Below are 13048 nucleotides of genomic sequence, written 5' to 3'. Positions count from 1 at the left end.
ACTTTCATACACTATTTCTAAAATAGCATAATTTAAATATAATTTCATTCCAGACAGCACTAGAGCAGACTCTTAACTGTGACAACTGAAAGGAAATCTTAAAGAATTTCACTTAAAATACAGAATTTAAATCCTAGTATTTTTATTCATTCTTCGTATTTCTAAAAATTTTCCTCCTCCCTTGACAACTGGCTGTGGTGCCACAAGATGGAGCTGCAGCATTTGCAGGAGCTCAGGACCCCCCCAAGCTGAAGCGAATGGAAAATAAACTTTTTTTTTTTTTAAACAAAAAAGGGTTTAATGACTTTACTTTCCTTTTTAAAAAATCTACTTGAAAGTCTAATATTTAAATTTTAATGTGATTAAACTAAATGTATATATATAAGTTCCACTGTGAGTTCAGACTGAAGCACATAGCTTTCTAGCTGTCCTTCAGGACAATTTAACATACCCCTTTATCAGCCAGCTCATAGAGCTAGCTAGAAAGCTGAAAGAGAAAATGTTCTTGCAGGCTTTTAGACCTGGTGAGTTCAAAGCCAGAGTCACTATAGCATCTCAGTTCCTACAGTACCTTTCCCTTCTGATCAAAAAGAACCAAGTAAATCTCACAACTCTTAAAAGAACTATTAAATAATGGAGGGAGGGAAGTAAAAATAAATGGACTCATATAATGCCTTCTTGTAATGCCAGGGAAAGTTTATTGACTCCATTTTAGATAGCTGCACTCCCAAGTGTTAAAACACAAGCTGATCATGTTTTGAGTCCAACTACTGTAAAATATTTTAAAACTCCATTAATTTAATTGTAAAAAGGCATAAATATACCCAAGACACTATACACATACACATTTGATTTTGAGCTTTGTCCCTTTGTTGATAACACAAAAGGGGGAGACATGCTGACTAAACCTGGACTGTAATTGCCAGTCATCTCCTTCATTTGTGCTCTAAGTAACAAAACATGTAAAAGGTTTTGAAAGCAGCCTCTGAAAAACACAGCAGATTCAGCTATCAAAGGCCACAGTCCCCTGACTCGTGCTAGTGATACTTATCAAGTTGCTGGGATGGCCCTCATTTGGAGACTGGCTTCTCCCCCACCCCGAGTGCCAGCTGCAGACCAGAGTTTGAAAGCAGCCTCCCCCTGCATCAAGATATTTTTTCCAAAAGGTTTCTGCAAAGGCTGCCAGCTTTTAAAAATGCTTCAGAAACAGCATGAGGGAACTGGGCAGTCCAGCAGCAGCAAAAAGCAGGAAGACTATGCCAAAGTCTTTGAAAGAATACTGTCAGGAGGTGAAATCTTTGAAGGGGGTCTCTCTCCTTCCTATTCAGTTTCTTCCAGAAATTCTGGAAGGAAAAGAAAAAAAAGACAGAAGAAAATAAAAGACAGATGCAATCTCAAAAGATGAGAAATGGATTTGGTTGTTTCTGCCACTGCACATCACCTCCAGGAACAGGAGCTTAGATGTGTGCTGAGTTAGCAGGGGGGGCTTCCATGGAGTCAGTAGTAATATACGCTACTTTTATAGTGCTTCACATGTTCAGAACATTTTATAAATACCAGGCCAGATTAATCCAGGCTTTAAATCTGCATAAACCTTGGCAGAAGGCTCTGGTGCCCGTGAGATTATGAAGTCTGCCATGAAACTAAATTGTGACGATGAAAAAAAGAGGCTCTAAAGAGGCACAGACAGGAAGAAAAGATTGTTGTTTTGGAATCATGGAGAGAGAAGTCTGGGAAGAAGCAAACAAACGGTTGGTCAGTTGCGAAACAGATGGTTACATCTTTAGGGCTGATGTTAGGAAACTTTGGGAAAGTAAGAGCATAAAGTTTCCATTCATATTTATCTCCTCTGGAGAACAGATTTATGCAGACATTTAAGGTAAAAACAGTAACTCGTAGAGACTGACAGGAAGAACTGTTTTTTGCTTATGCACTTATCTTTTTCTTATCCTGAGGAGACAACAGTGAGGATACCTGGTTGTAAGTAAACATAAACAATGGTATGAATTATATAGTCTCCACAAATGCAGTAAACCCAGCAAACTTGCTCCTTAATTGTTATGCTCCATAACATAGCATAACTATGGTCTGCATAGCAACTGCAAAAGGCTTGATTTGTACTGCATCAGAAAGGACATATTTTAAATGTACTTATATTTAAAATATATTTTAAATTATAATTTGTCCTGCTGTGCAGTAGCTTAATGATAACTGGCCTAATTTGCCATATAAATCTCATTTCCCTTTGGAAAAGCAGAGCATACTGAAACAGCTTTTGTCTGCTGCTGCCACTCCAAAACCCTCAATGCCTAAGTTAAGAGGCAGAGTATGAAGGCAGGGCCAGAGACACTTCGTGATCTCAAGATGTTGTCCCTGTTTCTGCCACACTGTAGCATGCCACTGATGCTCACAGTGGAGAGGATGAGGGAGCAGTAACACAATCAAGAAATAAATGGAATGCCTAGACAAAGAACAATTACCCAGAGAATCACAGTTAGAGAATATACATGGTAGAGCTGGGCAGATCACATGTGTGTCAGTCCAGAAGTTCTATCTTTCCACTGGATGTATTTATAGTTACTATTTTGCATCTGTTTCACAACACCACTTTTTAATTGACTTATACTGTTGGTCTTTCCTCAGGCCCACATAGGATTTATTTACTGAACACTGTAGCCTGACTGTACACATTCTCCACATTTCGTCTTCCTATTTTGGTAAAGTTCTAAATTTCACAAAAGCACACATAGCCTAGAGTTGCCTGAAGCTCAGATTTCAGATGTGCACACTTGGTGTCTTTCCTCCCATACAGCCCAGCTGCACCCTGTAGTGAGTTTTCAGCTACAGTCTGGGGCTATGAAATGTCATCAGGGACACCTCCACTGAGAATGCAACTTTCTTTCTTAATCTATTAGCAATGGTTACCAGACCTCATGTCTCCTTGTACAGCTGCATTTAAAATTCTAGCATTTCTCTAAAGATTTTTTCTCATTTGTAACAAATGCCAGATTTCAAACACTGTCTTTCCCAATCATACAGCTACAATATTTCAGTTCCTTTTATTCCCTAACATTTAAGGCTTTCCTGCCTGTTGCAGATGACCCTCAAGCATCTGCACTGGTCATGCAGTTGCCATGATTTGATGTTACCACATCATGATACACTAATGGCCTTTGTCTTACCACTCTGGAAACAGCAGGGACAAGCCACGGAGGTGGACTTCCCCCATCCTTTGGTACAGCAGAGCTGTTAACAAACATGCATGACCAAGAGCATTAAGCTATGTTCATTTCTTGCTAGTTTAGACCATCATCACCTGTCTCAGACAGCAATCTCTCTTCTAATTTTCTCAGCAGATTTTATTCACCTTCAGGTCCTACCATTCCTTTCCATTTAGAAGCAATAGTAGTAATCAAACTATTGCCTTAAAGAAACATTTTATTCATTTAAAAGGATCAAAATAAAATGGGATAATCTACCAGTTCACTTGGGACACTATTCCAGTGTTTGATTTTCCTTGTGGTGAAAAATTTACCTCATGTGTCTGATCTGAATCTCCCCAGGAGCAACTTGTGCCCATTACCCCTTGTTTTTTCCAAAGTCTTACAATGAAAGAGATCATACACTAGTCTGATTTTCATTAAGATCTACTAAAAGATGCAACTCTTGGCCTCCTTCCTCAGCATATTACCCTGTGTCAGCCTGTCCCTCCTAACAACTTCTGGCAACAATATTCTTATTATTATTTTTTTTTAATCCAGAGAAACCAACTGGAGTTTGCTTTTTCTCCAAGCCATTTACTCTGGCAAAAAGATTTGTATAATGCTGGATCCACCATTCACTTCCCTCAAAGCTATTTGTTTATTCCTCCCACTGCCTTCCTCTTGGATGACTGAGGCCACATATCACAGATAACTGTGGGGCTTTCCTTTTCTTATTGGAAGCAGCAAATGTTAGAACAATGTGTACATAAAGGGAGGTCTGACAACCCAGTTATGTATTGCTTCACCTGCCACCTCCAGGTCACTTACAGCAGTCATGCTAGTCAGTCTTGTTCAAGCAGTACATCGCACTAACTTGGAAAATCCAACTCCAAGCCTGTTATAAAGCAATATACTGAATTAGTTCCTCCTCTGTAACTCTGGTGTCACAGAAAAGAACTTGCCCCTCTGTTTGTTTTAACTTGAATTCAGTGCATAGATTTCTACGTTCTTTTTACCAGTTGGTTTTGTCAGTTTTTTGTTCTGTTTTTATCTTGTGTTGTTTTGGTTTTTTTTTAAACTAATCTTTTAGGAATTTTTATGTAGTTCAGAGCTAATTTTAGCTTGATCAGAAAGTGCTCTGAGGATGCTTGCATAAAAGGTGATATAGAAATGTACTACATTGCATCATATCCAAATCAAATTCGACATAGTTGAGAATTAGCTACGGTGATAAAAAATGCTGCAGGGACAAGGCTGACACAGAGCCTATGCTGGAAGAAAATGACTAAATAATTGTGGTCTTTGTATTTTCACAGGTTAAGACCTGGGCCTTCAAGGCCAGTCGGAATCTGATAGTGAAGGGATTTATAAGCAGTGCATACCCACACTGCAGCTGCACAGAAAAGCACTAGTGGATCTACACTACATACTGCTCAGTAGCTGTGGGGAGGAAGGTATATGTGCCTCTCTCTTCTCTCTGCCCTGTTGGCAATAATGCAAGGTACATGATGGGGCATGATACTAGGTGAATCAATCCTCAGAACAACTCAGAAAAATCTTATTTTTTCCATAGGTTGAAGGAGCAGTAGCACTCTGAGGTCAGAGTTAGGCAGCCAGGTATACATGGATAATTGCAAGTATTGCAGTGCCTATATGAAGTCTGCACAAAAATACATCAATTCACCACAGAATGCCTCCAAAAGAAAAGGAATTCTTAAGATTTCTTAACATTCTCCCATGAGAGAAGGTTCCTTTTTCAATCCATTGTGCCACTGTTACAACATTATTTGTATTTTCAAGAATTTTCATTGAATCACAGAATTCCTCTCTGACACAGCTCACCTTTTAGAGGTATTTTCCAATTGATCTAATCCATCCATTCTACCCAAGAACCCTTTTTGCCCATTTTGTTTTGGGTTTGTTGTTTTGTTTTTTTTTTTAAATCAAAACAAAAACCTAAGGATGCAGCATGTAAAATGTAGCATCATTAACAATTCTTTAATATATACAAGCAAATCTGGCAACTTTAAATCATGTTACTTCTTTGAAACATGCCACAGACTGTCTTTTCCACTTTCTACTTAGTGAATCTTCATAGGGTTTTTAATACTCTTTCTACTTTTGCCATGATCAAAGGAAATGCTCTCAGTTTGCTTGTTCCTCTGATAAGTGATAAAAGATGTCAGTGAGACTAATGAGAACTGCCTCCAGCTTCCCTCATAAAGCCCTGTAGAAAAGAAATCACAATGCATCGTCAAACCTGCTAGTCTTTTAGGAAATAAAGTGGGAAAAATACTAGGCACAAAGGCAACAGGGGGATGGGAGTGAGGGGAAGGGGGGAAAAAAGCTTTTACAAAAGAAACAAAAAACAGGATATTGATGAGTAAGTAGAAATATTGCTTGCATCAATAATCTGTATTGGGGTAAATCCTAAAACAACTGCATATGCAAACATGGAGCTTCATTTCTTGGTGTATTAGTGTTTGATTTTCCCCTCAATGATACATGCTAGAAAGGTAACAGTTTCTCCCCACCCCATGATACAGCCATGTTAAAAATCAGAATCCAAATCCAGATTAGGCCTTTAACCTTCAGTGCTGAGTGACAGTACTTTTTTCCTGATCTGCCAGAACAGAACTCTTTTCAGTTTCAAATTGAATTTTGGCTCAAGTGCAAAGCCCCTCATTCCAGTGAGGACCAAAGGCTGTCAGCTCATCTTCAGGCTCTAAAAACCATGGATATGCTTCCCTTTACTCACACAGAAAACAACTAGAATAAACCCCTTGGATCAAATGAGGTGTGTGTGCATTAAGACCAGTCCAAAACAAGTAGCGAGATTTTAATTTCTGCTGTGAAGAGCTGCTCAGCCTTCAGAGCAAACTTCTCCTCCAATTCTTGTTTCTGGTTTGCTTCAGCAGATTTGCAGACCAATATCTCATCCACAGATCTGCTTGTATCGTTTTTCTAACCCAGGCAATGGTCAAATGCAAACAGGTATCCTGCTAAGGTAGGACAGGCAGTCTCAGTTCTTTGAATTAAACAGAAAACAAAGATGCAATCAAGCAGCAGGCTCATTTCCTACACAGCCTCCTAACAACAGCACACACACCCTTCAACACCTCCTTCCTGGCAGATGGCTAGAGAAGGTGCTCGTGTTTTTCAGGACTGACACAGACATACCAAAAGGTGGTAGCATGGTGAGATTTCCTGTGAATAACCAGTCCTACCACGTGTGCCTGGTCAGTTGCATATTAATCCCTGATGGGCTAGACCTGTGGGCTTTTTAGCAAGTTACATGATGGTTTAGAACAGAACAACCTGATAAAGAATCAGGACCTTTAAGCAAAGAAAACTTGGATTTGTGTCTTGTTTTGCATTGATAGTTCTGTTATTTTTCTAAAGAGAGACTAGTACCTGGTAACTTTTAAAGCACATTGATTTATTACTACTTACAGCCATTTTATTATGTCTGCACACATAGTTGTCTAACTATAGCCACTATTGAAAGTAATAATCTACAAAAATGTAGATTATAATATACATCTAATAATCAACAAAAATGTAGATTAAACATTTACTTATAAATACAAATTAATGCAAGTGTTCAAGGGGAAAATGTAAAGTTATCAAAATACATTTTACTTTTTAAAGAAATTATTTTAATCAAGAAAAGGCTTATTAAAGTGACTTGAGATGGCTGTTTCTGAGTATCATGCCATTCAGAATTTTAAAACTTACACTTAATTTTTAACCCTAGGTGGCACAGGAAAATAGGCATCCTACTTTTTCAGACTCAGTGCTGAGCGCCAGATACGGCAAAATGGATATATTTAATTCCAAGGGAAATTTTAAAATTGCTGTCTTTTTAGGAAAATAACTGAAGAGTACACCATGAAAAAAACCCCTCCATTGTCTTTGTGGAGACTTGAGTTGCTAAAATTAAGTAAATGAAATCTACAAATGTTTCCTGTTCACTGCTAATAAGTAACAACTCACTGACCTGAAGTGGAAACCTTGCCAGCAACACGTTTTGGGATTTTTTTCTTTAAACTTTGCATGATTTAATACATCAGAATAAATTGCACTTAATATAGGCTTAAAAGTAAATTTTAAATAGTTTTACTCAAGAAAGATTTTTTTAAGCTTAAATTAAAAATCCAATTTATTTTTTAAGTCATTGATTTTTATCTATCCTGCTGTTCCTCTTCATTAAGGGAAGAACGACTCTGATGCCTCAACAGAACAGAAACTCTGATCTTTCTCCTGGGGCTCTATTTTCCCTTTATACTAATATTAAATATGAAGGGTCTATGGAATCTTAAATAAGAAAAAGAAATGTGTTTCTAGGCTGGATAGGGGAGGGATTAAACCAGGGATGTAGCCTAGGGGAGAGTGGAGCTACTTAGACAGACAGACTCCCTGAGGCAGGTTCTACCACCATTAGCTCCACTGGGCTGAATCACCAGTGAACACCAGCCCTGAACCTGGTCCATGCCTCCAAAGTCACAATGAGATACACTCTTAGGGCTGTGTTCTTCTAAAATAGTACTATTGGTATTAACCAAAGCCTAATTACAACATTAACCACCAATGAACAACAAAAATTGCTTTTGATTTTATTCTGTCTGGATTACTGTTATCTCATGAGAGAGTCAGAGAGTTCAATGATTAGCATGGGAATAAGCTGATGTTTGAATTCAATTTCCTTCGTGATCATATTTACTGGGAGAATCATTGTTTGGGGAATGAGTTCTGTGCTCATTATTTAAAGCTCACAGATGCTATCGGTGCAGTTTTCCCTCACACAAAACACCTGCAGAGAAACAGTGCCTCTTGTATTCAAAACAATAGATCTTTCATGTTTGGTGATTTTTTTTTCACGTGACCTGTCCATTTCATGCATTTTATCAAAGAAACAGTATGGTCTCCAGAATAGCAGGACACATTTTTTGCCTATTTTTATAAATCCTGAAGTTAAGCATTGGAAAGGGCATTTAGCAGCAACTTGCCAGTAGAGCTTGAAACACAAAAAAAATTCAGCAACACAAGCTGATTTTAACATCCAGTCCTGCTCCAAAACACCGTAATTTCTCAGAGATTGCACAGATGTCTCCCTGTTAGTGATAACTTTAAGGTTTGTAGCCACAAAAGACTGAAACAAGAGGCTCTAAACTGTTGAAAAATGCTTGTTAATATTTATGACTGCGGAAAAAAATATTGATTCTGTTTTCAGGCCACCTCAGGAAGACACAGGTTTTCACTTGGTATTTAGCTCTATTTTATTTGTCAAAACTTTCCAGGGCATATCAAGAGAGCCCTGACACTGATGAAAATGTATGGATAATTTCCATACCTACACAGCAAACCTGAGTGTCAGAGAGGCAACAGGGAGGAAAGAGAATCTGCAAACTGAAGAAAGGAAGTGGCAGTAAGAATAGTGTTCTTCAGAGAACAAAGAGAGGAGGCTACTGAAATGTCTAGCTACTCATGTTAACCCCGTCCAGCACTCAGACAGATGAGTGCTTTTTGATGTCCACAGGTTTGTCCTGACTTGCAGCCCCTCCACATCTCTCCAGTTCTGCTAGCTACTTGCTGCAATACTCAGAAATACACAATAAAAAAAAAAAAGATTTCTGCAAAAATAAAGAACAAACCCTTCAATATCTGTTAGCTGAGACAGCTGCTTCCCTCTGCGCAAGCTGAACTGCAGCCTCCACTTTGATACTCCACTTCCCATCCATCAGCACCCTCTTTCCCAAGTGAGCAGTTTCCCTGGGCAACTACCAAGGAGCAGCAGCCTCCTGGCTGCCTTGACTATCAGTGTTCCACTGGGAAAGAAAAGCATGTGGGAAACTCTGGAATTTTTAAAAAGGGAGCTTATGCAAAAAACAGATGAAAGAAGAAATAATAAAAAAGAAAGAGGATAAAGACAAGGGAAAAAAAAAAAAAGAGGAAAGCAGTCAAATCTAGAGATGTTTAAAATTATGAAGGAGGGAGGGATTTAAAAGAAGAAAAGCTGACATAGAACTAAAATTTAACAAATGCCCAGGGAAAAAAAAGAAAAATAAGAGAGCAGTAACAGAAATAACAACCAAAAAAACCCCATTAAAAAATACATGTGAAAAAATAAGAAAATAAATGAGAAGACTAACATAAGATGCCCAATACCTTAGTTATTGTAGTTAGACAGAAATCCAGAATAGCTTTCTCAAACCTACACTGTGAATCAAATATTTAATGTCAATTTTTACCATTTTCAGCAAGAAATTTATTATTCATTTCATGATATATTTCTTAAAAAAAAATAATAAAAATAAATCTGACCGTAGTCTTCCCAATCCCTCCGCAAACTACTTAAAAATTAAATTTTTCAAGTGAAAATGGTACTGCAGCTCCATGTCAAAATATTTTAGATTTAAGAACACCACCTACTTTCCATTGTCAAAAGAAAACAAAAAAATCTCAGAGAATCATTTAGAAATTGCTTGAAGTTTATAGGAGAGCTGGGAGTTTTCCAAAGCTGTTTTTGTTCTGCTCCCATAGAAAACATGAAGGCAGCTGAGTGGCCACATTTGAAATCTGTCAGAAACGAGCTCCTACATCTCTGCACTGTCTGCCTAGTACATTTTTGTTATTATTCATTCAGGTAACATCTCCTTCCTTCAGTAATTTCTGTGAAAACCATTCTGAAAAGCTATTCCAGAAACTATATTAAACTTAGAAAAACATGTTGAGGAAATGCTGCAGTGGTATGTTTTCCCTGGGAAATCAGTTGATTTTAATTTTGTTGTAGCACTTCTGGGAAGCATCTAAGCCAATGCACCTTTTTATACTTGATTATTTATTATTTATTTCACTTAGTAGGATTTTCAGTCTGTGTAAAAGGCTAGGGATTTACCTGTGTTATTTTCAGGATATAGAGGCAGAATTCAAGGAAAAAATACTAGTGGTGAGGCTTGTAACATGAATGTCATAGAAATGCTTATTCTTGTGATACGTTCCATTTTGGGGCTGCTAGCCAGACCTCTTACAATAAATTTAGGCTTTCCTAAACAGGAAACCTCAGGAAAATTCATCTGAAAGAACTGTAGCTGTGAATTAACATTCCCAAGTGCCTTTACACAGATATGCACTTAAGGGTTTAACCGGCCACAGCACAGCAGAGTTAGGGAATGTTCAGGTTATAGCTGGGATGTAGCACAACTTCTGCAGAAATTCTTTTTAGCAGCATAATTCAAATTGAATCATACATATCTTCAACACTTAAGTTGCATTTTTTTTATTCTTGAGACACCCAAGATAATGAAGCAGAACAACAGTTTTGCTTAGTGCTGCATAAGAACAAGGAATAAGACTCAATTAACATAATATTCAAAAATGCAAAACCTGGAAGATGGAATCCTTGTGCTGTAAGGTTCTCCTCAAAACAAAAACCAGAGAAAATCTCATCTCGTTTACAGCTGCGTGGACAGACACACAGAGACAAATACCACCATGGACTGTATTGGCTACAGATCCTGTGGTTGTCTACTAAACATCTATATCATCTCTCCTTCTGTTCAGTCTCTACATCTTCCCCATTTCTACTGTAATTTTAGAAATCTAAAGCTAGAGCTGCATGCTGTAGTCCTGTACCAGCTCAGAAGTGCCACACACAGAGGTGAACCTTTTCCTGCTGCACCACTTATGTCGTCTGTTCAGTCGCTTTTCCACTATGGTACCCACACACACTTCACAGTATCTGCACTCATAGTGCCACTCTTAATCACCAGGCATAGTTCATGGCCCCTGCTACTTGATTTATTACTTTGCTTCTGGGTATATCACAAAATATGTTATTCTTCTGGTTCCAATCCCACTCTGACAATCCAAGTCAACTGAAAGGACAGGTTTGCCCTCAGTTGGCATTCTGCCATCAACAGTGTCACAACAGTGGTGTTACAGTGAAAAATGCTGATTAATGCCAGGCTTCACACTGATATATACCATTCCTGGAAACATTGCTGTTTGATGAATTTTTTTGACAGCTATTATAAGAGAAGTCTACCATCTAGTTCTTAATTATTTAATGTTTTCCATCTAGACAAACTATAACGTTCTTTATGTAATAGTCACAAGATTTACAGAAGCCTAAATACATTCCTTAGCTGGTTACTTCCCTTGACCAAACCTTTAATTTTTTCAAACACATGCCTAACTTCATTCTTTGAGAAGACCTACTTTTCATGTTTCACCATTACAATTAATTTGCTAAAGAAATACTATAACATCAATTTCAGCAGCTTACCACAAACACTAAGAACATCAGAATTACTTGAACTAATAGTTTTCAGTTGAAGTGGGAACCTGGTCATTTTTAGAAAAGTTAAGAATCTTGGTAAAACTGAGGTTAATTTATAACTACAAGAAGTTCTCAATGATTTATAAACAAAACTGTTTGAATGAATCTGAAACAAAATCCAGAAGGGATTCTTTTACTTGCACAGTCTATTATTCCCACCCAGCAGCTCCCATTTCTATCTTCAGCTTGCTGGGAGATGAAAGTATGGTGAATCAATCCATGCATTCTAATGAATTAACTACATGAAGTGTTATTAATCTCACTTGCCTTTACTGAATTGTATAGTTATGGGAAAACCAACTCATTTTGGACCAAATGCAATCTTTCTGTAAACAGGCATATTTTCATTGACTGCACTGCTCCGCTACAGAAATATAAGCAGGTGCAGGAGGCAGCCTGTGATATGTTTTTATTTCAGATATTTAAATTTCAGTTTGAATCATCCTCAAAATTATAATTACTACATAATAAAAAGATAGGAGACAGTGCTGTAGAATTCAAAGTTATGAAGCACAGAGACCAGAAAGGTATCTAGGTCAGCATTTCTTCTCAGTGAAGAATTCTGGGGCTTAGTCTGAAGGTACACCCACCTGCCACTCACAGAACAAGCATGGACACAGCATTAGTTACAGTTGGGTACTAACAGCATCAAACTGGGACGTTCTACTCTGCTGCTTTTGGTACATGGACATTTAGATCCAGTATCCTACCCATAGCATTTATAATCTCATACATGAAAGCAAGCCTTCCCTAAAATGTTTTAAAAGCTGTTCTTACCTGAAGTACCACTTAGTTGTGTTTAGTGCTGCTCAGCTCAACAGCAATATTCTCACCGATTCCAACATGCTGAGGATAATTCTTAGCAAGCTTTTCAAAGAGAAGGGTTTTTTTCCACTTCGTAAAACACTAGGCTCAGCTGCAAGAATCAGGGTTTACTTCTCACTCTTCATCATCCTTAAAAGCAAGGCAAAAAATAACTTAAGCCTTTCAAAACAGTCACTCTACAGAAATTCTAGGGAATAGAAATACAAACAGAACAGCAGGGCAAAAGCCTGGTGTGCTGAAAGTGCATCTTGTCCATCTGTACCTTATGCACAAATTCCTCCAGAAAAATTAATACCCTCCAGCTGGCCGAGGAAGGTGCTTTAAGCAATTTGGGCAAAAAGGCCATTATAGCTCACTATATAAAACAAAACATACTTTAAAAATTTATAAATAAACTTAATAAGCCAGGGAATAGAGCAAATTATTGACTATTTGTAACAGACGGAGAAATGTCAGACCATGGCTACTAGTATTTCCTGCTTTCTATAGCTGGTTTTCAAATATGAAGCATAGAAAGCCTTAAGCCACTCAGATCAGATGATCACAGTGGACCAAATTCTGTGTCCTTTACTCAGACTATTTTTCTGCATTTAAGTGTCATTTTGCCTGAAACCCACACCTCCTTGTACAAAGTGCTTTCACTTAGGACTTACTTTAAAACCTCTTTAAGATGGTTCAG

This window comes from Apus apus, chromosome 11 (assembly GCF_020740795.1).
Source record: "Apus apus isolate bApuApu2 chromosome 11, bApuApu2.pri.cur, whole genome shotgun sequence".
NCBI classification, from domain to species: Eukaryota; Metazoa; Chordata; class Aves; order Apodiformes; family Apodidae; genus Apus; species Apus apus.
Note: the sequence above shows the minus strand (reverse complement) of the source record.